At 49.6% G+C, this 22,352-nt stretch overlaps 1 pseudogene; it reads right to left on the bottom strand.

The window, feature by feature from the left end:
- Positions 1 to 3,922: 3,922 nt before the first annotated feature.
- Positions 3,923 to 20,848, bottom strand: LOC128826059 (tumor necrosis factor receptor superfamily member 14-like; annotated as a pseudogene).
- Between the last annotated feature and the right edge of the window lie 1,504 nt (positions 20,849 to 22,352).

The following is a 22,352-nucleotide window of genomic DNA, read 5'->3' as shown; positions in this document are numbered from 1 at the left end:
TGGACTAAGGGGCGAATGGAGCAGTGATTGCAGAGGCTGAGCTGTGCCATGTGCTATGTCCCATGGGGAGGGGGTCATAGACCTGGAAGGGACCTCGAGAGGTCATCTAGGCCAGTCCCCTGCCCTCATGGCAGGATTATTATCTACCATCCCTGACAGGGGTTTGTCCAACCTGCTCTTAAAAATCCCCACTGATGGACATTCCACCACCTCCCCAGGCAATTTATTCCAGTGATTAGCTATTACACACAATGCCCCTCTGCCATGTCCATTGGCCAAACCGGACAGTCTCTACGCAAAAGAATTAATGGACACAAATCTGACATCAGGAATCATAATACTCAAAAACCAGTGGGAGAACACTTTAACCTGTCTGGTCATTCAGTGACAGACCTGCGGGTGGCTATCTTACAACAGAAAAACTTCAAAAACAGACTCCAACGAGAGACTGCAGAGCTGGAATTGATAATGCAAACTAGATACAATCAGTTTAGGATTGAATAAGGACTGGGAATGGCTGAGCCATTACAAACATTGACTCTATCTCCCCTTGTAAGTATTCTCACACTTCTTATCAAACTGTCTGTACTGGGCTAGCTTGATTATCACTTCAAAAGTTTTTTTTCCACTTACTTAATTGGCCTCTCAGAGTTGGTAAGACAACTCCCACTTGTTCATGCTCTCGGTATGTATGTGTGTATATATATCTCCTCAATATATGTTCCATTCTATGCATCCGAAGAAGTGGGCTGTAGCCCACGAAAGCTTATGCTCAAATTAATTTGTTAGTCTCTAAGGTGCCACAAGTACTCCTCTTCTTTTTGTGGATACAGACTAAAACGGCTGCTACTCTGAAACCTGACTGGAAGTTTTTCCTAATGTCCAACTGAAACCGCCCTTGCTGCAATTCAAGCCCATTGCTTCTTGTCCTCTCCTCAGCGGGATGCAGGAGCTTGGTGAGGATACAGAATGTACTGGCTATGGGGCTCTGTGCAGCACCCCTGGCAAAAGGAAATAAGGATGTCGTGGCTAAATCATGCAGAAGGTAGTTGTAGAAGGATTTGTGCAAAATCCACGGGGGACTGAAATGAGGGGGTGCAAGAGTTCAGAGGTGGACAGTTTTGCAAAGCAGTTGCACAGAAGAGTGTGTGTAACGAGAGGGGCCAGAAGTGAACCCGTCCAGAGCAAGGGAGAGATGATGCAACGGCACTGTCAGATTGCACGAAGGAGTCTGTGCAAGGCCCAGGGTACAGGAATAGTAACACACACAGTGGTTAAATCATGAGCACGGTTATTAATACTCGGTGGGCGCTTGCACTTTACCCTGCAGATCATTCAGGGCTTGGTTAGAAGTTTAACCCAGTGGAGGCTTCTGGGTAGACGTCTGGCTCTGTTGATCTGTTTCCTTATTTCCTTATAAACTACGATACCCACACGAGGAAATAAGGAAACAGATCAACAGAGCCAGACGTGTATCCAGAAGCCTCCTACTGCAAGACAAGCCCAAGAAAGAAACCAACAGAACTCCACTGGCCATCACATACAGTCCCCAGCTAAAACCTCTCCAATGCATCATCAGTGATCTTCAACTCATCCTGGACAACGATCCCTCACCTTCACAGGCCTTGGGTGGCAGGCCAGTCCTCACCCACAGACAACCCACCAACCTGAAGCATATTCTCATCAGTAACTACACACCACACCATAGTAATTCTAACTCAGGAACCAACCCATGCAACAAACCTCAATGCCAACTCTGCCCACATATCTACACCAGCGACACCATCACAGGACCTAACCAGATCAGCCACAGCATCACCGGTTCATTCACCTGCACATCCACCAATGTTATATATGCCATCATGTGCCAGCAATGCCTGCTATGTACTTTGGCCAAACTGGACAGTCCCTACGTAAAAGGATAAATGGACACAATCAGATATTAGGAATGGCAATATACAAAAACCTGTAGGAGAACACTTCAATCTCCCTGGCCACACAATAGCAGATTTAAAGGTAGCCATCCTGCAGCAAAAAAACTTCAGGACCAGACTTCAAAGAGAAACTGCTGAGCTTCAGTTCATCTGCAAATTTGACACCATCAGCTCAGGATTAAACAAAGACTGTGAATGGCTAGCCAACTACAAAAGCAGTTTCTCCTCCCTCGGTGTTCACACCTCAACTGCTAGAAGAGGGCCTCATCCTTCCTGATTGAACTAACCTCGTTATCTCTAGCCTGACTCACTCTTGCTTGCATATTTATACCTGCCCCTGGAAATTTCCACTACATGCATCTGACGAAGTGGGTATTCACCTACGAAAGCTCATGCTCCAATACGTCTGTTAGTCTATAAGGTGCCACAGGACTCTTTGCTGCTTTTACAGATCCAGACTAACATGGCTACCCCTCTGATTCCTGTAAACTGACCTTCCTGCCGTCAACCACCAAATAACTTCTGAGTCAAAGGGATATTTCTCCCTCTGCGGAGATCACTAGAGCAGCACGGAGACAAATTGCTGCTCAGAAGGGCAGTGCTGAATAGCAGTACAGTAATTCTTAGCTCCTTTCTCTCATCTGAGGATCTTACACGGTCATGGACATTAGCCACACTTCCCCTCCGGCTGTGAGGCAGGGATGGTTAATACTGGTAATATCGGGGCAGCCAAAGGAATGAGGTGAGACCACATTGTCTAAACATCCAACCAACTTTCATGCAGTCAGAGCCCCTACTATGGTACCCCTAGAACTGGTCAGGCAGCCCCACCCCCCACAAGCACTTGTTTGAACCCCATTCCTCCAGCCTCTCCCTCAAACCAAAACCACCCACACCCAACTAATGGACAGGGGAGAAGCCTATTACAATATTATCCCCTCCTCCTACACTCAGGGCAGATCTCTGTGGTTTACCCAGGTCACACAGCAAGGGTCCATGTGAATCACAGGCCAGGCTGGAACCCTGGCGTCCTACTGCCAAGCCTAGGCTCTCACCACTAGGCCGCAGTGAGTAACACAATAAACAGTCATTATTAACAATCGTTTACATTCCTCTAGCGCCTTTCATCCGAGGATCTCACAGTGCTTTGTGACCAATCATTAACCACGATGAAGATAAAGAACATTAATTAAATAGAGATGAACTGGAACCAAAACCTCAGCTCTAACCACCTGCAAACGCTGAGGAAGCTCCGTTCCAGATCAGACCTTCCTCACTGCCCCCTATCGCTATATAGTAACTCCTCACCTAACGTTGTAGTTATGTTCCTGAAAAATGCTACCTTAAGCGAAATGACGTTAAGCCAGAGGTGGGCAAACTATGGCCCGGGGGCCACATCCGGCCCTCTGGACGTTTTAATCTGGCCCTCAAGCTCCCACTGGGAAGTGGGGTCTGAGGCTTGTCCCGCTCCATCGCTCCAGCCGGGGAGCGGGGTCGGGCTCTTGCTCCACTCCGCATGGCTCCCAGAAGCAACGGCACCTCCCCCCTCTGGCTCCTACACATAGGGGCAGCCAGGGGCTCTGCACACTGCCCCCACCGCAAGTGCTGCCCCTGCTGCTCCCATTGGCTGACCCCAGGACTGACTCTGACTCCCTCCCATGCCCCTGCCCGGATCCCCCTCCCACCGTCCGAACCTCTCGGTCCCAGCCCGGAGCACCTTCCTGCACCCCCAACCCCTCATCCCCAGCCCCACCCCAGAGCCCACCCCCCAGCCAGAGCCCTCATGCCCTCCCACACCCCAACCCGCAATTTCATAAGCATTCATGGCCCGCCATACAATTTCCATACCCAGATGTGGCCCTCAGGCCAAAAAGTTTGCCCACCCCTGTGTTAAGCGAATCCAATTTCCCCATAAGAATTAATGTAAATGGGGGGGTTAGGTTCCAGGGAAATTTTTTTCGCCAGACAAAAAAGACACACACACAGTACAAGTTTTAAACAATTTCATACTGTTCACTGCAATGATGATTGTGAAGCTTGGTTCAGGGGGTGAAGTCAGAGAGTGGAAGAGGGAGGGATATTTCCCAGGGAATGCCTTACTGCTAATGATGAACTAGAACTCAGCTGAGCCCTCAAGGGTTAACATATTGTTGTTAATGTAACCTCACCCTTCTGCACTCTATAGAACACAAGCGTCTCTTCCCTACCTTTAAGACTCCTCTTAATGCAGCCTTTCCCTACTTGTCTTCTCCTGTATCTTACTAAATCGCCCCCAGCATCCCCAGGCCTCCCGCAATGGCAGCCTCTATCACCCATTCATCTGCCTCTCCCACAAGCACCTTGGCTCTTTCTTTCCCGGCTCACTTTGGTCTGGAGCGATAAACCAGACTAATCGAAAAGGCCACAGCACTCTCCTTCAAATCCCTCCGCAAGACCCAGTTCTACCATGCCACAGAATAATAATCATGCTGCTTTTCTCTCTTGTAATGCCTCTCAGCCAAGCACTGCAGTGCTTAAACATATTAATGAATGAACCTTCGCAACCCGTTATCCCCACTGGCAGGAAAGTTGCTCTGGGGTGAATGTGACTTCACTATCTTCTTCTTTCATACTCATCACAAATCATTACCTAGATTGTCCAGCCCTCTGACTGCTGCTTTATCAAGGGTACCAAAATGGTGCAGTCCACCCTCCAATCTTCACTATAAAAACAATTTAGCTTTATTTCCAATCATACTTCTTAACTGGGATTTTATCTTACCCCTAGAGAAGGTTCAAAGCAAATCTGATTAACATGAGACAATAAAGGTACAGATTTAATGCAGGATGAGATATTAAGAGCTAATACTTACAGCAATATGACATTGTCCTGTTATAAAACTAAAGCGATGTATAAAATCCATTTTGACTATACACTTTGTTTGTGTTCACCTGGTCCAATATGGAAGAGCAACTAGTCCAGTAAAGATTCCTGGATACCAGGTTAAGTATTTGTGGTGTGTGAGTAGGAACTCTCAAACATTTTAATGAATAAATGGAAAATTAAGTGTATTTACTGAATGAAACCAAGAGCCCAGAGTCTGCTGCCATTACGCCTGGCAATGTGTCCGTGAGGAAGGCTTCAGCATAACAGGAGACAGTCAGAGAGACTAAGCCTTGGCTACACTTGCGAGTTACAGTGCTGTAAAGCCTCCCCCAGTGCTGTAACTCACTCCCTGTCCACACTGGCAGGGCACTTACAGCGCTGTATCCCTCTGGGTACACCGCTGCAGGTACTCCACCTCCCCGAGAAGCATAAGAGATACAGCGGAGTGGCTACGACTCACGGGTGTGAGTATAAACCCTTGCAGAGCTGTACTAATCACCTTGTCAAGTGGCCAATCCTCTCCATTGTTGTGACTAGCTGCAGGAATGCGGAAGTGCCGGTTTCAAAGCTCGTACCACAGAGAAAAAGCAAACAGTTTGCTGTTTGCTTTGAGTAAATGAATGAGCAGGGGGCCAGGAGTTCGGAACTTGCAAAATAGAGAGCTGACATGCTCCAAAAAGCACTCTCTCCCCCCACACTCCCTGTCACAATCCACCCCACCTCCCCCCGTTTTGAAAAGCACGTTGCAGCCACATGAATGCTGGGATAGCTGCCCATAATGCACCGCTCCCAACACAGCTGCAAATGTTGCAAATGTGGCCACGCCACTGCGCTGTCAGCTGTCAGTGTGGACAGACTGCAGCGCTTTTCCCTACTCAGCTGTACGAAGACAGGTTTACCTCACAGCGCTGTACAGCTGCAAGTGTAGCCAAAGCCTAAAGTTACAGTGATGATGATCACTAGAATCCAGTCAAGAGGGATTTTCAGAAGCCTCCAGTCACTAAACTCTGATCGATTTTCTGTCCTTGATGATTCAGCTTTTTCTAGAGTAGTCCTGAGCCTTCAGGACAATCCAGGGCTGGTGGCCATTTCCCTAGGTCTATAGTAGAGACTCCTCTCCGTGTTCCTCCTCTCTCACTTGCAGGGCTGACAAATGGTTTTCTCTCTTCCCCCACTTTGAAAAAGTGCATCGGCTCTTGCCTGTGTTTGTTCGGGTGCTGTGAAGGGTGGATGTGCCAGAGTTTTTAGTAGTTTCCTGAACAGGGAGGGCTGCATCAGTCCTTTTTTTATTAGTCTGTATCAAATTTTCCGCAGCCTCTTCATTTAACTCACCCTTTAAAATATGACAAAGTAAAACAGAGATGATGAACATTCAGGTACTATCAATCAAATGGCCAGTACATTTTCCTAGCACCTACTAGAGTTCTCTTAGAATTTGTTTTCTTATTCATTATGAAGTATTATAATACTTATTAATGTCGTTCCCCACTTAGAACAAAAGTGTAAGTCAGGGGTTGGCAACCTTTCAGAAGTGCTGTGCCGAGTCTTCATTTATTCACTCTGATTTAAGGTTTCATGTGCCAGTAATACATTTTAATGTTTTTAGAAGGTCTCTTTCTCTAAGTCTAAAACATATAATTAAACTATTGTTGTATGTAAAGTAAACAAGGTTTTTAAAATGTTTAAGAAGCTTCATTTAAAATTAAATTAAAATGCAGATCTTATCAGTTTAGTGCAGTGGTTCTTAACCTGGGGGTGCGAGATGCCCTTTCTGGAGGTGCGAGACATGCGAGATTTTTTTTAGAAGGTAAATCATTGAAAACATAAATTAAGCACACGCACATAAGTACAACTACTTTGTTTCATCAAACCTATGCATTTATTAACATTATACATTTAATGATTACTGTAATATACAAACAAAGTTTTTAAGTTTTCAAGTTTTTAAGCTAATAGTATAATTTTTCATTAGCGGTGCGAGAACATATTTTGAGAACTCCAGACCATCAACGGGGCCAGGTGTAGTGTATTAAATTGCTCCCCATAGGAATGTACTACATATGGCTGCCAGTCCTGATGCTCTGAGCAGCATGGTAAGGGGATGGAGAACAGGGGCGTTTGGCTAGGCGTGGGAGTCCCGGGGGGCCTGTCAGGGGGTGGGGGTGTGGATAGGGGTTGGGGCAGTCAGGGGACAGGGAGCAGGGGGGGTTGAATGGGTGGGAGGTTTTGAGGGGGGCAGTCAGGGGCAGGGCCGGCTCCAGGGTTTTTGCAGCCCCAAGCAGCCCAAAAAAAAAAAAAAAAGAAAAAGAAAAAAAAAGCCGCGATCGCGATCTGCGGCGGCAATTCGGCAGGAGGTCCTTCGCTCCGAGCGGGAGTGAGGGACCGTCCGCCAAATTGCCGCCGAATAGCTGCTTGCCAAGCTGGTGCCTGGAGCCGGCCCTGGTCAGGGGGCAGTCAGGAGACAAGGAGCAGGGGGAGTTGGATGAGTGGGAGGTTCTGAGGGGGGCAGTCAGGGGGCGGAGGGTCGATGCGGGGTTGGATGGGTCAGGGGTTCTGAGGGGGGCAGGAAGTAGGAGGGGGCGGATAGGGGGCAGGCTGTTTGGGGAGGCACAGCCTTCCCTACCCGGGTGTAGTGTATTAAATTTCTCCCCATAGGAATGTGCTACTTACGGTGTACTACTTATGACTGCCAGTCCTGGTGCTCCGCAAGTAGCACATTCCTACGGGGAGAAATTTAATACACACCACCAGCGGACAGAACCCCAACCGGTGGTGGGCTGAGCTCAGCCTGCCGCTGGTCTGGGGTTCCATCCACCGGCTCCTGCCAGCCAGGGGCCCAGCCGCCGGCCCCGCTCAGCCCACTGCCGGCCTGGGGTTCCGTCAGCCAGCTCCTGCCAGCCAGGGGCCCAGCCGCCAGCCCCGCTCAGCCCACTGCCGGCCTGGGGTTCCGTTCACCCAGGCTGGCAGCGGGCTGAGCGGGGGCAGCGGCCGGGACCCCGGCTGGTAGCAGCGTGCCGGTAAAAATTGGCTCACGTGCTGCCTTTGGCACGCGTGCTGCAGGTTGCCGACTCCTGGTGTAAGTTATACTGTCTGGCATAATTTTTTCCTATAGTGTCCAATATTTGCTGGACGGATCTTAGAATCTTTAATTAGCTAATTTCACATCATCTTACTTCTGTTGAGCGAAGAGACAAGCTTTCAAGCTTCCCAGAGTTCTCCTTCAGGTCTGGGAAAGGTAACCAAAGTGTAAAAGCTAAATAAAAGGTGTGATGGATTGTTAAGCATGTAAAGTCCATTTTAACTTCAGATGTTCAAGATTCTTTGACTTTTAATTCCACCCTGAGTGACAGCACGCTTTAAAGCAAATCAAGCCATTTATTACTAAGGTTCATTACATTGTTTGGATTATAGATGTCAGTTTACTGCAGATCTTGACCCTGGGCACGTTTAATGCTGAATAATAATATTCTGCACTCCTATGGTACCTTCCATTCAGGGATCTCAAAGCACTTTACAAACATCATGGAGCAAATCATGGTCTATGCACAGCCCAGGTAATTGGTTCTGTTGCTTCAGGGCTTTGCACAGCCACAGAGTATGCATGTGTAAGTGTGGAGGGCAGGGGGTTCACTCCTACTGAGTCAAGTCTCATGGTACCTGTGACAGTGTACCCCATAAGGTTTTATATGGGGGGGGGGGTGCTTATAAATGTATGTAGGACATAACTGGAATATGTTTTGTGCTGCCTGTGCCATGTAACATGTCTCTGTAAAGGTTATGGTCTACTAAATCTATTCATCCTATTTGTACATATATATCATTTTCGACTTGAGGTTAAGAATATGGTCTGTATGCTTGCTTGGTTTCTAAGTAAGCTTTGTGAGGCATTTGGTCAACTTCTTTAGGAAGGAATTCGCAAGGTTAAGTACCTGATCACGAAGCACTTGGGGAACAATGCATCTTGGAATGCTCCAATCCACATAAGAAGTCTTCCTGGAGACATACAAGATACCATGTGGACAATGGATTCGGCCTGTAAAGACCGAGTCATGCAGGGACATGTGACTTGCCCAGGTGACTCCAGAACTCCATCTTGTAGCTTTGCATAGGAGGGGGGGGGGGAGGCGGGGATCTCCACCCACAAGAGAAAGTCTATTTAAACTCGTGGGAGACCCCTCCATTTTGTCTTCAGCTGGCTAAAGAAGGAGCCTCTCCACCGCCCCAGAATACTTGAAGGAAACTGGAACAAAAGACAGTAACTACAGGGGGTGTGAGTGATTGCTGGATCCAGGCTAAAAGGAGATTAGCCTGTAAAAGGGAACATTCTGGAACTGGTGAGGATCTTATCTGTATTTAGTTTGATTAGACATAGATTTGGGCATTTTATTTTATTTTGCTTGGTGACTTACTTCGTTCTGTCTGTTACTACTTGGAACCACTTAAATCTTACTGTCTGTATTTAATAAAATCACTTTTTACTTATTAATTAACTCAGAGTATGCAGGGTATACTAACTAAGCTTAGTTAATAGTATACTAAGTATTAACTAAGCTTTATGCAGGGTAAAATGGATTTATTTGGGTTTAGACCCCATTGGGAGTTGGGCATCTGAGTGCTAAAGACAAGCACACTTCTGTGAGCTGTTTTTAGGTAAGCTTGCAGCTTTGGGGCAAGTAATTCAGATCCTGGGTCTGTGTTGGAGCAGACGGGAGTGTCTGGCTCAGCAAGACAGGGTGCTGGAGTCCTGAGCTGGCAGGGAAAACAGGAGCAGGGGTAGTCTTGGTACATCGGGTGGCAGCTCCCAAGAGGGTTTCTGTGATCCAACCCATCACAGTACCCCCTAAGGTATTTTTCCCATTTTACAGATGCAGACAGTAAGGCACATTGACCCAGACCCTCCAAGATATTTAGGCTCCTAACTTTCATTGAAATCAGTGGCCTGAATACCTTTAAAAATCAATGGACATTAAATACCTTTGAGGATCTGGACCAGGGGTAGGCAACCTATGGCACGCAAGCTGATTTTCAGTGGGACTCACACTGCCTGGGTCCTGGCCACCAGTCCGGGGGACTCTGCATTTTAATTTTAAATGAAGCTTCTTAAACATTTTAAAAACCTTATTTACTTTACATACAATAATAGTTTAGTTATATATTATAGACTTATAGAAAGAGACCTTCTAAAAATGTTGAACTGTATTACTGGCACGCAAAACCTTAAATTAGAGTGAATAAATGAAGATTCGGCACACCACTTCTGAAAGGTTGCCGCCCCCTGATCTAGACCATATTGTTTAAGAGACTTGTTCCCTAGTCCCATAGGGACTCAGTGACAGAGTTGGGAATAGAACCCAGGTCTCCTGATTTCAGAGCCCCTGGTGCTAATCTCACTTGACCAGCGGGGACTTCAGAGTTTACGCAAACACACACTTGTTCTCAGAGACTCCTGTGGCAAGCAGCCATAGGCATGGCAGAGACACTCATACCATCCAGCAACCCCTGCTCCAGGTGCTTGTGCATAGTAAATAAAAGACCAGACAACTCACCCCTGTCTCCTGTGCAGCTGCAAAGAAAAAGAAGCAATCTCATCAGAAAACAGGCTGGTGCATTTTGTATTAACGTGTTTCAGTATTAATGTTCCCGGGCTAAGTCCTGCCCCTAAGCTCTCTGCGATTCAGTGGGGTCATGCGTGTGAACATCTACAGAACGTGGCCCCACTGTACTGTAACTGCGCTTTGCACTACACTTAGCAGCATCTTGAGGAATCACCCCCCTGGGAGAGGAAGGTGGTTAGATGACAATGCTAATCCAATGTGATTTTGGGCTCCAACAATGCTCGGCATTTATACAGCACCTAACCTCTAAGGATCTCAAAGAGTTTTGCAAACAGCAAAGCACACAATCCTATAATGTGGGCATTATGTCAAACAGCTACACTATGGCACAGGGAAATTGAGCAATTAGCCAAAATTTACACCTCTGGTCATTGGCAGAGCTGAGAATATTATCCAGGCGTCCTGATTCCCAGTCCCCAGCTAGAACCAGTAAACAACGTTCTCTCTTGGACCTGAGAACATGTTCTTCTCTTGGTGGATAAATGATGGGGCAAAACTGAGATGCTTATTTCTGCAGCAGTAGCAGGTTATGAGTAGAGCCCAAACTCCCGTTCCATTAACATCACTGCTCCCCCAGCGAATGAAAAGGGAACTCTGTAAGCACATATCAGATACAAGCCGGAAAGATCACCAGAAGGGGAGAACTGGTCCAGGTTGCTTGGAGAATGTGAACAGCTGGTATTTCTACCCACGGGGGAATCTGGCCTGGGAAAAAGGCCAGTTTAGGACATGAGTTGGGGAGGGAGAGGATCCTCCGGAGCTGGGGAGGAGGCATGTCCACTGCAGCTGGGGCGATAGCACAGCACCCTGGCCTGGGACCAGCCAGTTCACCCCGTAAGTAGGTCAAATTTAGGGCCAGCAGATCCTGAAGGCATAGATTTAAAGAAGGCAGATTTCGACCAGGGGTGGCCAACCGTGGCTCCGGAACCACATGCGGCTCTTCAGAAGTGAATATGCGGCTCCTTGTATAGGCACCGACTCCGGGGCTGGAGCTACAGGCGCCAACTTTCCAATGTGCCGGGGGTGCTCACTGCTCAACCCCTGGCTCTGCCACAGGCCCTGCCCCCACTCCACCCCTTCCCACCCCCTCCCCTGAGCCTGCCGTTCCCTTGCTCCTCCCCACAGAGCCTCCTGCACGCCATGAAACAGCTGATCAGGAGGTGTGGGGAGGGAGGGGGAGGTGCTGATCGGCGGAGCTGCCGGTGGGCGGGAGGTGCTGGGAGCAGGGGGGGGGCTGCTGACGTATTACTGTGGCTCTTTGGCAATGTATATTAGTAAATTCTGGCTTGTTCTCAGGCTCAGGTTGGCCACCCCGATTTAGACTCTTACAGGGATTCTCGGTTTGAAGAGGCAATTCCAGTTACAGGTTGGCATGTTCCAGGGTGAAACAAAAACCAATGTGCCAAGTACAAACTCTGCCAGTCTGACCCCTTTAGAGACCCTTTGACAGGTTTCACAGGTCCCATGCTTTTCTGACTTACGTGTTCCGCCATCTTTCCTCTTCCTCCTCCTCCATAAAAAGAACGCTGTTCCAGCAAATCCAGATAAAAGTGAGAGAGCAAGGACAATTATCAATGCTATCGCTGTGGTAGAAAGGCCTCTTCGTACACAAATTGCATCAGAAGTGGCTGTCCCGGCCTTTTGTTCTCTCATCCCTTCCTCTTCACACCTAAGAAGGAGGAAGACATGTTATTAAACATGTCAGCGTTTCCACAGCCTTCTCACTGTCTTGGTGACAATCATCCACTGAAGAGCAAACCCTAACTGAGCCGAAGGGCCAGATTCACCATTGCTCTACAGCCCCTTTGCACTGTTTGTGGGACAGACGGGCTGTGCGGTTGGGATGGGACCTCACCTGGTGCAGGTGGGCCACGGTGGCGCGGGGGGCAGGCCAGAGATGGATTGGCCCAGGGAGGGGGCATGGCCAGGGCAGTTCTGCACCCCATTAGTGGTCCCTAGGGGGTCATGGCTCCTGGTAGGCCTCAGAACTGACCTAGCCTGCGTCAGGGGCTGAACTGGCCCCCAGCTGCCCATGCCAAGGAGGCAGAAAAGTCTTTAGGACTTGGTAGATAATCGGAGGAGGAGCTGGTTTTCAAGTCTTTATATTTGCAAACCCTACCCGCTCCTGTGTGGCCATGGGGCTCTGGCCATGGAACTGGGGCTGTTACACTCATGGGTGGCCAGTCCCAGTATGGCCCAGGGCCTGGTTCCACACAGTGTCTCTGCCATGTCACTGGGCTCTGTGCAGGGAGGATTTGGCAGAGAGGGCTGCAGTTGGAGTCCACCGGCCATCCCATATCAAACAGCCCGGAGGTGAATCCAGCCCTCATGGAGAGCGTCCAGGGTACGGAAAGGGATTCCTGGGGAAAGGATTTCCCCACCACACAGCTCACAGCCCTACTGATTTAGGGTTACGTTTCTCAACTGCTGAACTTCAGGGCATCTCTAACCAGGTCTGATAGAGCCACAAAATTCAGGTACAAAGAAATAACAATGAATAAAAGGAGAGAACGCAGCGTGTAAAGTCAGTGCAAGGGAAAAGGCCATGTGTAGTCAGAGTTACCTACCTGGTCCATGGCTGACAGGTGCGTAACATGTTGGTTGCTGAGAAGGTTCCTTCAGGGCAAACCTCACATACGTTGTCAAGGAATTCTGTGCCTATAAAAGAGGATGACATAACTGGATTATTTCCTGAATGTGGGGCCTAAAGGAGCTTTGATTTCAGAAAGGTCTCCATCCGCATCTCCCCACTCTCACCACCACCACGTTGCAGAGCCATCTCGGTTCGATCAGGAGTCAGCACTTTAAGAATAAATCTGCGCTGGCGTTTTATTCCTGCCCTATACTTAAATCCGTCAGTACTCATAGAGCACAGGTACATGGGGGAAAATGCACCTCCTGCTGCCCCACATACCTGGGCTATTACAAGGGCCAACATCCCAAAGGAATAGTAAGACTCAAAATAATGGTGCCAAGTTGCGTAGTAGCACAAAAGCTGCAACAGAACACAGCAGTGAGGGGGTTAAATGCCCAAAGGACACTGATAAGGCATGAAGATAAGGCAGCTGGAATATGAAAATATTTAAGACTTATCCTGCCGTGCTATCAATTCATGCTGGAATGTGGTCAGTGCTCACAAGCTAAGCAGGTCCTGGCTGGGAGACATGGGTGAAATCCTGGGGCATTGTCCCAATTCATCATCTTCAGAGGGGCCAGGATTACACCCCAAAATGTGTCTGGAAGTGATGTTGCCACCTACTACTTCTACCCTAGGTGCCCAAACACTATGGTGATGGGTCATGTAAGTAGACAGATACACTGGTGCAAGGAGAAGCTCCGGTTCTGGCTGTGTACACATCTCCTAACCAAATTCCTGTTTGAGGAATTATGTTCCACTTCCCTACATTCCACTTGTAATTAACTGAATATAATATTCTTCACCTTTTGACCTAACCTAGTGCAAGGCTGTGAATTCTCAAATAGCTGCCTGCTTCAACCCCACGATGGCCACATTTCAGGGCTGGATGAAACGATGCCTGAATATAGCCTGGAGATCGTTTTATTACCTTTGGAAAGAACTTGGAACTGGAAATATAACAACTATCATAGGACACTGTCATGGATATGAAGTTTTACTCTGAAGCCTCCAATTCCATATGGCCCTGGTAGAGGGAACGGGGAGCGGAGGAGGATGGGGCGGGCGGCACTCGGATTCTGGGACTTGGACTTGCAGACCTATGTGTATATTAGGTCGACTTACAGCCACCGCAGTAATTACCCCGGTGGTGCATGTCCACACTCCCCTCCTTGGGCCAGTGGGGCATGTCCTCACCAGGAAGGCTCCCACCAACCTCAGAGGGGCAGTGTAGGGAGCTGACAGCCCGGTCTCTCAGCTCTGCTGGCAGCTCTGTGCAAGGAGCCTGGCTGCCCCACAGGTTCCTGGGCTCCTGGCGGGCTGCCTCACCCCATTCCCTGTTGACACTGACATAATGAGGTCCCTTCCTAGAGTGTCATTGTAAGGCGCCCGTTTGCTTTTTCCTGCACTTCTCTGCAACCTCCCTTTCTGTCGCAGTGTAGAAATGCTACTGAACAGCCTGGGTGACGTGTGAACGGAACAACACCACACACTCGGCTTCTCGCCAGCAGCTCCCATCCCAGGATCTCAAAGTGCGTTAAGCTCACATCATCCCCCTCAGTATCCACCTTCAGAAACACGCCTGGCTGGACAGTCAAGCTCATTAGTTATTAGAGCGAAGAACCGTGAGGTACTTTTGGTTAGTCTGGAACTCACGTGTGCCCTTGATCAAAAGCCTTAACAATGGACCATAGCCTGGATCCACACCCGCTCTCTCTGTAAAGGGACTTGTGTCTACAGCAGTGATGTACTCCAATGTAATTAATGGGGAAAAGGTGTTGCTGAACAAGTCTGTTGCACCTTGGGAGCCCCAAAGGCGGCAATGTTTGAAGAAAGGGGTGTGTTTAGCACACTTGTATTACTAACAGAATTCTGTGCCCAAAAGTGTGCTTGAGGGAGCTCTGTTTGTACAAGCGGAAGCTGAACTCACACTGCACTCTGCTGCTGCGTAGGTGGGCTGCCAACATGTGTGAGGACAAACCCACGGACTCATGCAAATTGCTGCCTGCAAGAGCATCATGTGAGTGCCCAACGACACCCAGAGGAGTCTGAGCTCGTCACACCCTGTGACACACTTAACCTCGCCCCTGTATATTTCATGCTTGTTTAGGAGGGAGATGTCCTGGAAGATGAACATGGCCCAGCTCTAGGGCAGGGCCCAGGGCAGGGAATAGCAATTTCAGAGTGGAGGAACCCCAGTGCTTCCTCGCTTTCACGCCCCTGCCCCCTATGTATATTGAGGGAGCTCCATCGTGAGCGCCTCTGCTGAGCCCAGCTGGAGCAGTGTGTGCCGGGGACAGAGGCCGTCAGGACCCAAACCATTTCTGTCTCTATAGGTCAAAGCCAATTCCTACATGCGACCAACAGGCAACTCCGCTCTGTCAGCAGGCTGCAGCATTCTGCACAGACCTAAGGGGTGGCCCCGGGCAGAGCACAGGTCAGCAGAGACTCCTGCCTTGGGGAGAAGAGGTCAGAGGCGTCTGGCCAGGCCCAGATGGACAGAAGTTGGCCACAGCTGTTACCTGGGCATCCAGTTAGCACAAGCTCTGACGCCACCCTGGAGCTGTGCAAGGGCGTTACAAATGGCAGTCCCGCTCCCTCAGTGAGGGGGGCCCATGTACAGCCCAGCCACTCTTCCGGCTGCTTCCCCAGCATCACCTCAGTCTCACCCGGATTGACTCTCAGCCAGTTTGTCCTGCTCCAGATTCGTTCTGTGACTGCAGGGGTTTGCCTTGGTATTACAGAAGTTATGTTGCCTTACCAGGTTCTTTCACCATATAGCCAGGGAGGCAGATGGTGGAGCGACTACACATTTCACAGTCCAGGCCTGCAATGTGCCTGCAGAAATCCCCCGGGGCACAGCCGCACACGGTGTTCTTCGTATAGGTGCATTTTTCTTTTGTCACCAGTCTGGCTCCTAAAGGAAAGTTCCATGCATCACAAATACCTTTACACAGGAACTAAACAGAGCAGATACAAAAATTAATGTGCACCCCCAGTCCTTGCTGATCCATGATACAGGGCACAGGAACTAGAGGGCTTTGTTATGATGACTCCATTTTACAAGTGTTGCCATGTAAACAGAACCATCTGGAGCATGTTTCTCTGCTGCCCTGCACCTTGTGTTGTATTTACATCTGTGCAAAGGGTGCATCCAAAATGCTACCAAATCAGCGTTCTCTACTCAGCTGCAGTTGAGATCATGCTTTGCACCCACTCTGCATCCATCTGCACGGGTGTGAATAATGACAAAGGCGGTGGAGAATCAGGCTCCCAGTAGCCACATATAAAGGACCACAACCTCCAATCCAGCTGGTCACTGGAGGAGTAGTCCACTGTAGTGGGATTTTGGAGTGGTCCTAACACCTGCTACACAACCCGTCCTCCTGGCTGCCCAGCAGATCCCCATGTGCTGGGATGGCCTTTGGGGCCATAGGCAGCTGATGTAAACTAGAGTAGCCTGCAGGCTGTTCTAATTCATGCTGAGGAGCAGAGGAGCACAATAGTTTCTTACTGTCACTCATGTCACTTGTGCCTCCTGAGGTACGTGCGTGTTCCTCAGCCACTGCTCAGGATCTGGGATCTGAAAGGGATGGTTATAACCTTTCCCGCGTACAATCCAGATCCTGAGGGTGCAGAGCTGCTCCTCTAGGACAAAGGACACCATCTGAAATGTTTGATTATAATTGTTGTTTATTATGTTTGTTCTACTTCTGCAAAATCTAGAGATCCACTTTCCTCCTGAGAAGAATCTCCCGGGATGATTGCAGAGCCCTTAATCAGTGGAAGATGTGCGACTGAAGCCCATGCACTGTGCCAGAAATCTCCACTTCAGTGATTTGCCCAACATTGCAAGGAACTCAGTAAGAGAACTGTGAGAAAAACCCAGGACTCTTGACTTCCAGTCCTGTGCCCAAACAACTAGGCTGCTTTTGTAGATGTGGGCTGGGGGAGACAACTCAGAAAAAAAAAATAATTAAAATCCATCTCCCCACCCCCACCACCACACACAGGACAGCTTCCTTACCTGCATCGCAGACTTTACATCTCATGCACTCTTTTAGGCCATTGGGATGCTCTGTATATGTGTCGTCCACACAAGGCATGCATGTTGTGCTGACATTTCGTGTACAATGTTTGAACACCCTGCTCCCTAAAGCAAACAAAACAATTAGCGCCTGTGTAAACCAGGCTAATATATTTAATGCATTAATACAGAGATTGTAAAAGCGGGTAATTATGCATGACAAATGCATAGACAGAAACAATCTCATAACTCACACCCGTCTCTTATCAGTAGGATCCCTAGCACGTCGTGCTTAGACTCTGTAACGGACACAGGACCTTTGACAGATCCATGTGTCCCCACTGTGCCCAGTCAGGATCGTGGCCCTTTAAAAGATGCAGGTCTGAGTATTGTAGTTCCTCCTGGGGGGATGGAGAATCCTCAGGTGAAGCCAGTGACTGGAGGGATCACATGACCAGAAAGCGCCAGGGGACTAAGGAAGTCAGGTGACTGCCTGTGGCCAGTCCTATAGGACTATAAGAGGTAGATTGAGAGGTGAGGGGCTGGGGCAGTGCTGGTGTTCACAGCAGCCGGCTGGACAGCTGCCTGGGGCAGGGCAGTGGCTGGGGTGGGACGGGCAGAGGTCCCTGGGCAGAGGAAAGATCAGTAGGATCCCGATACAAGGGGACTGTGAGGGTCTGGGGAAGGGCTGGGGGATCCCGGATGCAGGGCAAAGGGTGAATACAATGAATCCTAATGGGAACAAGCCAACGGTCAGTACTGGAGTGACAGAAGCCGAGTGCAAGAGCCGGAGGGTAAAGTAGGGTTGTAGTCAAGCTCTCCAAGAGGAGGCCGGACAATTGGACTCTCTAGGGAAGGGTCATGATTTTAAAGAAGCAAGCATATATACCTACCAGCACTGCACATGGGACAGCATTCGCCATTTATTTCATATTCGCCTGCGAAGCACTGTAGAGCTTCCGAATGAGGTAGTTGTGTTATCAAGAAAATGACAAAAATCTTTAGGGAAGAAGAGAAGTTTCTGAGTCACATTATGCAGGCTCAAAAGCAGACAAGGAGCAGACAAGGAGACACTGACTAGCCTCCCCAAGCCCACAAGCACATTCAATGGAGAGCATAATGATGAACAAGATGATAATTATGTTGATTAGAAATGTTACCAGCGTTATTACTTATACAAGTTTATTATCATATTTTGTTTTACCCTTTAGGGTATTGCTGTGATGCTTTGAGGTCACAAAGAAATCCAATTTTATCTCTTGAAATAATACATAGAGTCATTCAACTAACAGAAACAAATGCAAATTTCAAAGAGATCATTTTAACGTGTTGATGGTGTCACTGTTTATCTCTGTTTCTGTGGTAATGGCACCACTTGACAGCTTCACATCATACCTCATCTTAAAGTAGACATACAAAGCTTTCAAATGATGTGTGATGTGTATTTATATAGAGAGACTACATTAAGATAGGCGAACGGCAGACACCTCCAATTTGCAAAAAGAAGAACAGGAGTACTTGTGGCACCTTAGAGACTAACAAATTTATTAGAGCATAAGCTTTCGTGGACTACAGCCCACTTCTTCGGATGCATCCGAAGAAGTGGGCTGTAGTCCACGAAAGCTTATGCTCTAATAAATTTGTTAGTCTCTAAGGTGCCACAAGTACTCCTGTTCTTCTTTTTGCGGATACAGACTAACACGGCTGTTACTCTGAAACCTCCAATTTGGTTATCAGCCCCCTACTTCGCCATTTCCTCACTACCACTCTCCACATTCTGGGTCAAACTCTGCTCTCGTTTAAACCTGGAATAGTTCTACTGACATTAGTCTGGCTAGAATCCAGCCTTTACAGCCTTGGGACATGATCCTCCATCCCTGACTCATGGGAGTGCTCAGCTCAGTGTGGGTCTAATCACGTGTATCACAGTGATGGGGTTCGATTCATAGACTGTGACCTTTGACATTTCAGCTAAAGCCGCTTTCTGTTATGATTTTTCTAACTCCAGAAGCCTGGGGGATACCCTGTTAGCCACTTGGAAATCATTTTCCTTTTTCTTCCGGTATATTCTCTTTCCCTTTTACCCATGGTGCATTTCGCTGAGTTCTTGGAATACAGTTGAACTTAGCGCCAGTTTCAGTTTACACTGTGACACCCAAAATGGAAGGACTGAAATATGATTGGCCATGGAAAGCCCCAAACTGAGACCCAGCAACACAGCTTCCGTGTGGGCCAAGCGTTATTCCCTGTGCTGGCCTGTCCCTCTGGTCCATACAGTGGAAACCCTGGAAGGAAACAGCAGATACAAAACAACAAACTATGGGGCTAGAGCAGCAGCGGATTCAGTACAACGCACCACAATGAGCTACTGTCCATTTAGAATCCTCAAACATTTCCCCATTCAAAGGGCAACTTTGGGGGTAGGTTGTTTGTTTTTCTAAAATCAGTGTCCGTTAAAAAAAAACTTCTGCCAATCTACATAATGAAAAGTCAATCCACTTACCCCCACCAAGCTCTAGGCTGAGTATCACTGATGAGAACAAACCAAAATCTCCCAGCGGTATTTTTTTTTTTTTTTTTTACTAAATTAAGGAGGAAAAGTTATATTTTAAATATTCATTTGTGTTGTTCTTTGCTGTCTCCACCAGATGGAGCCCAACAGCTTCTAAATGCAGAGAGATTTTATCGAATAAGGAGTAAACAACCCCAAACCCCGGCGGGGGAAGGGCGGGTAGGTCGCGTTAGTAAAAAGGATACATGTAAAAAATTCTGCTTCCTGCGATCTTATGAAATCACAGTAGATTCCCACAATCCCTCCCCTACCCCCACCCCCACCCATGCACCCCCAAGCCCCCCAGTGTCTCTGCCGGGTTTGCTGGGCAGGGCCGATCTCGTTGGCTCCATTTTATTTCAGGAGCTTTTGGGATCCACTTACCCGGAGCATGGACCTGAGACCAGCCCGCAGAGCCTGTCTGTGCCGGTCCCCGCTGGGCATCGAGTCTCTGCCCGCTACAGCGCAGCGCGGCCCCAGGTCCGATCAGTGACAAGCTGCGGGTGCCCCCGCCCTGTCCTGGGGTGTCCGCCCCATGGGTCCCCCGCGCCCTTCCCCGGAGCTCCCGGCCGCCAGCAGGACACAAGCCCACAGTCCTGCTCCGGATCCGGATCCAATCCAGGCCCGACGGCCCCGCAACAGCAGCAAGAGACCAGCTCGGAACCAGACCAGCTCGAGACAAAGTGAACGTGAATGATGCAAGCGGGCGGGGACTTTCCCAATAGGCTGCGCTTTAGGGCTATATTGTTAGAGGGAGAGAGACACTTAAAGTAAACCCAGTTGGGGGGCAGGGGAGAGCAGCCCCCCGAGTTTCATACAGCAGGTGCAAGCTCCCCGGTGGAGCTCTTCACTGCAGCCCGGCATTAGTGTCCCTTGTGCAGAGGAGAGGTGCCCTGGGGCAGGGAGTCAGTATTTTGTTTACAAGCAGAGGTGGGTGATTAAGATCAGAAATTGCTGGTGATTAAATGAAGGGTCTGGAAGTTTAGCCTGTAAAAGAGGAATCCCTCCATGGAGGGGGAGAGGGAGGAGGGGTTGTGTCAGAGAGAACAGGGGATTTGGGAAAAATACAGCAAAGCACTGAGCCTAGGTTGCATTCAGAAAAGGGGAAGATTTGGGGGTGTAGGTGAAAAGAAAGGGTCAGACCCAGGGTAGAACTAGCCGTGTATAGAGAAGTTTCCACTCTACCTGTGGTACTTACGTGGCCCCATCACCATTGTATCTGAGGCTGCACCTCACAACGTCTAACCCAGGGGTCTCAAACTCAAATCACCAGGAGGGCCACATGAGGACTCGTACGTTGGCTCAAGGGCCACATCACCCGCCTCCCACTGTCCCCGGCCCTGCCCCCCCACTCCACCCCTGCCCGAGGGATGCAGCAGGGGGCTCAGGGCAAGGGGTTGGGGTGCAGGAGGGGCATGGGGTGCGGCGGGGGCTCAGGGCAGGGTGTTGGGGTGCAGGAGGGAGTGCACTGTGTGGCAGGGGGTTGGGGTGCAGCTGGGGGCTATGGGCAGGGGGTTGGGGTGCAGGGTGCAGCAGGGGACTCAGGGCAGGGGGGTGGGGTGCAGGAGGGGTGCAGGGTGTGGCAGGGGGTTGAGGTGCAGGGTGCATCAGTGGGCTCAGAGCAGGCGGTTGGGGTGCAGGAGGGAGTGTGGGGTGTGGCAGGACACGCATTGGGGCCAGGGTAGGCTCCCTGCCGGCCCCGGCCCCGGCCCCAGGCCCATGCGCTCCGCTCCAGGAAGAGGCAGGCACCGCGTCCCTGCGGCCCCAGGGGGAGGGGGAGCGGGAGCAGAGAGCTCCCTGCGCTGCTCTTGCCTACGGGTACCTCCCCCGAAGCTCCCATTGGCCGCGGTTTCCCATTCCCAGCCAATGGGAGCTTCAGGGGAGGTAACCACAGGCAACAGCAGCTCACGGAGCTCTCTGCGCCCCCTGTCCCCGGGGCCGCAGGGACGCAGTGTCCGCGCTTCCCGGAACAGCGCGGGGCCCTCAACACCATGGGGTTGGCAAATCCACAGGCCAGATCCAAAGCCCAGAGGGGCCGGATCCGGCCTGGGGGGGGCACGCTGGGGAGGGGACGGGGGGGCAGTGGGGAGCTTGACGGGCCGCAAGGAAGTGGCACGCGTGTTTGAGACCCCTGGTCTAACCTATTTCTCCTCCCAGCCCCTCGGTGAGGTAGAGCAATGCTGTTATCCCCATTGTACAGGTGGGGCACTGAGGCACACACAGACTTTCAAAGGCCAGATTTTCAAAGGTATTTAGGCACCTCATGAGATTTTCAAATGCACTTAGAAGGTTTGGTGCTTTGTAAACCCCACTAGATATCTAACTGCATCTTTGGGTGCCTAAAAACATTTGAAATTCTGTCCTGGGGTCAGCGAGAAAGTCCCTGGGGGGAATAGAACCCAGGTCTTTCAGGGCTAGCTCCCTATCCAGCAACTCTGATAGATGGGAGCAAAACCAAAGCAGCCAGTTCTCTGAAACTTCAGCAAACGGTCCCGGGATGGATATCATGGTTGACAGCATGAAAAGCAGCACAGAGGTTAGGAAGGAGGGAGAATGAGAGTCAGATGAGAGGAGATCGCTTAACTCCCAGGGGGTGGCAGGTTCTGCCCCAGGCTGGGTTGTAGAGCAATGGCTGCTGTGCAATTTTACATTTGAACTGAAAACCATTTTTTTTCAGTCATTTTTTGTTCTGAGTTTTAGAAAAGGAAGGAATTAGGAAGTGTT

This window comes from Malaclemys terrapin, chromosome 19 (assembly GCF_027887155.1).
Source record: "Malaclemys terrapin pileata isolate rMalTer1 chromosome 19, rMalTer1.hap1, whole genome shotgun sequence".
NCBI lineage: Eukaryota > Metazoa > Chordata > Testudines > Emydidae > Malaclemys > Malaclemys terrapin.
This window is presented reverse-complemented; position numbering and strand designations above follow the sequence as displayed.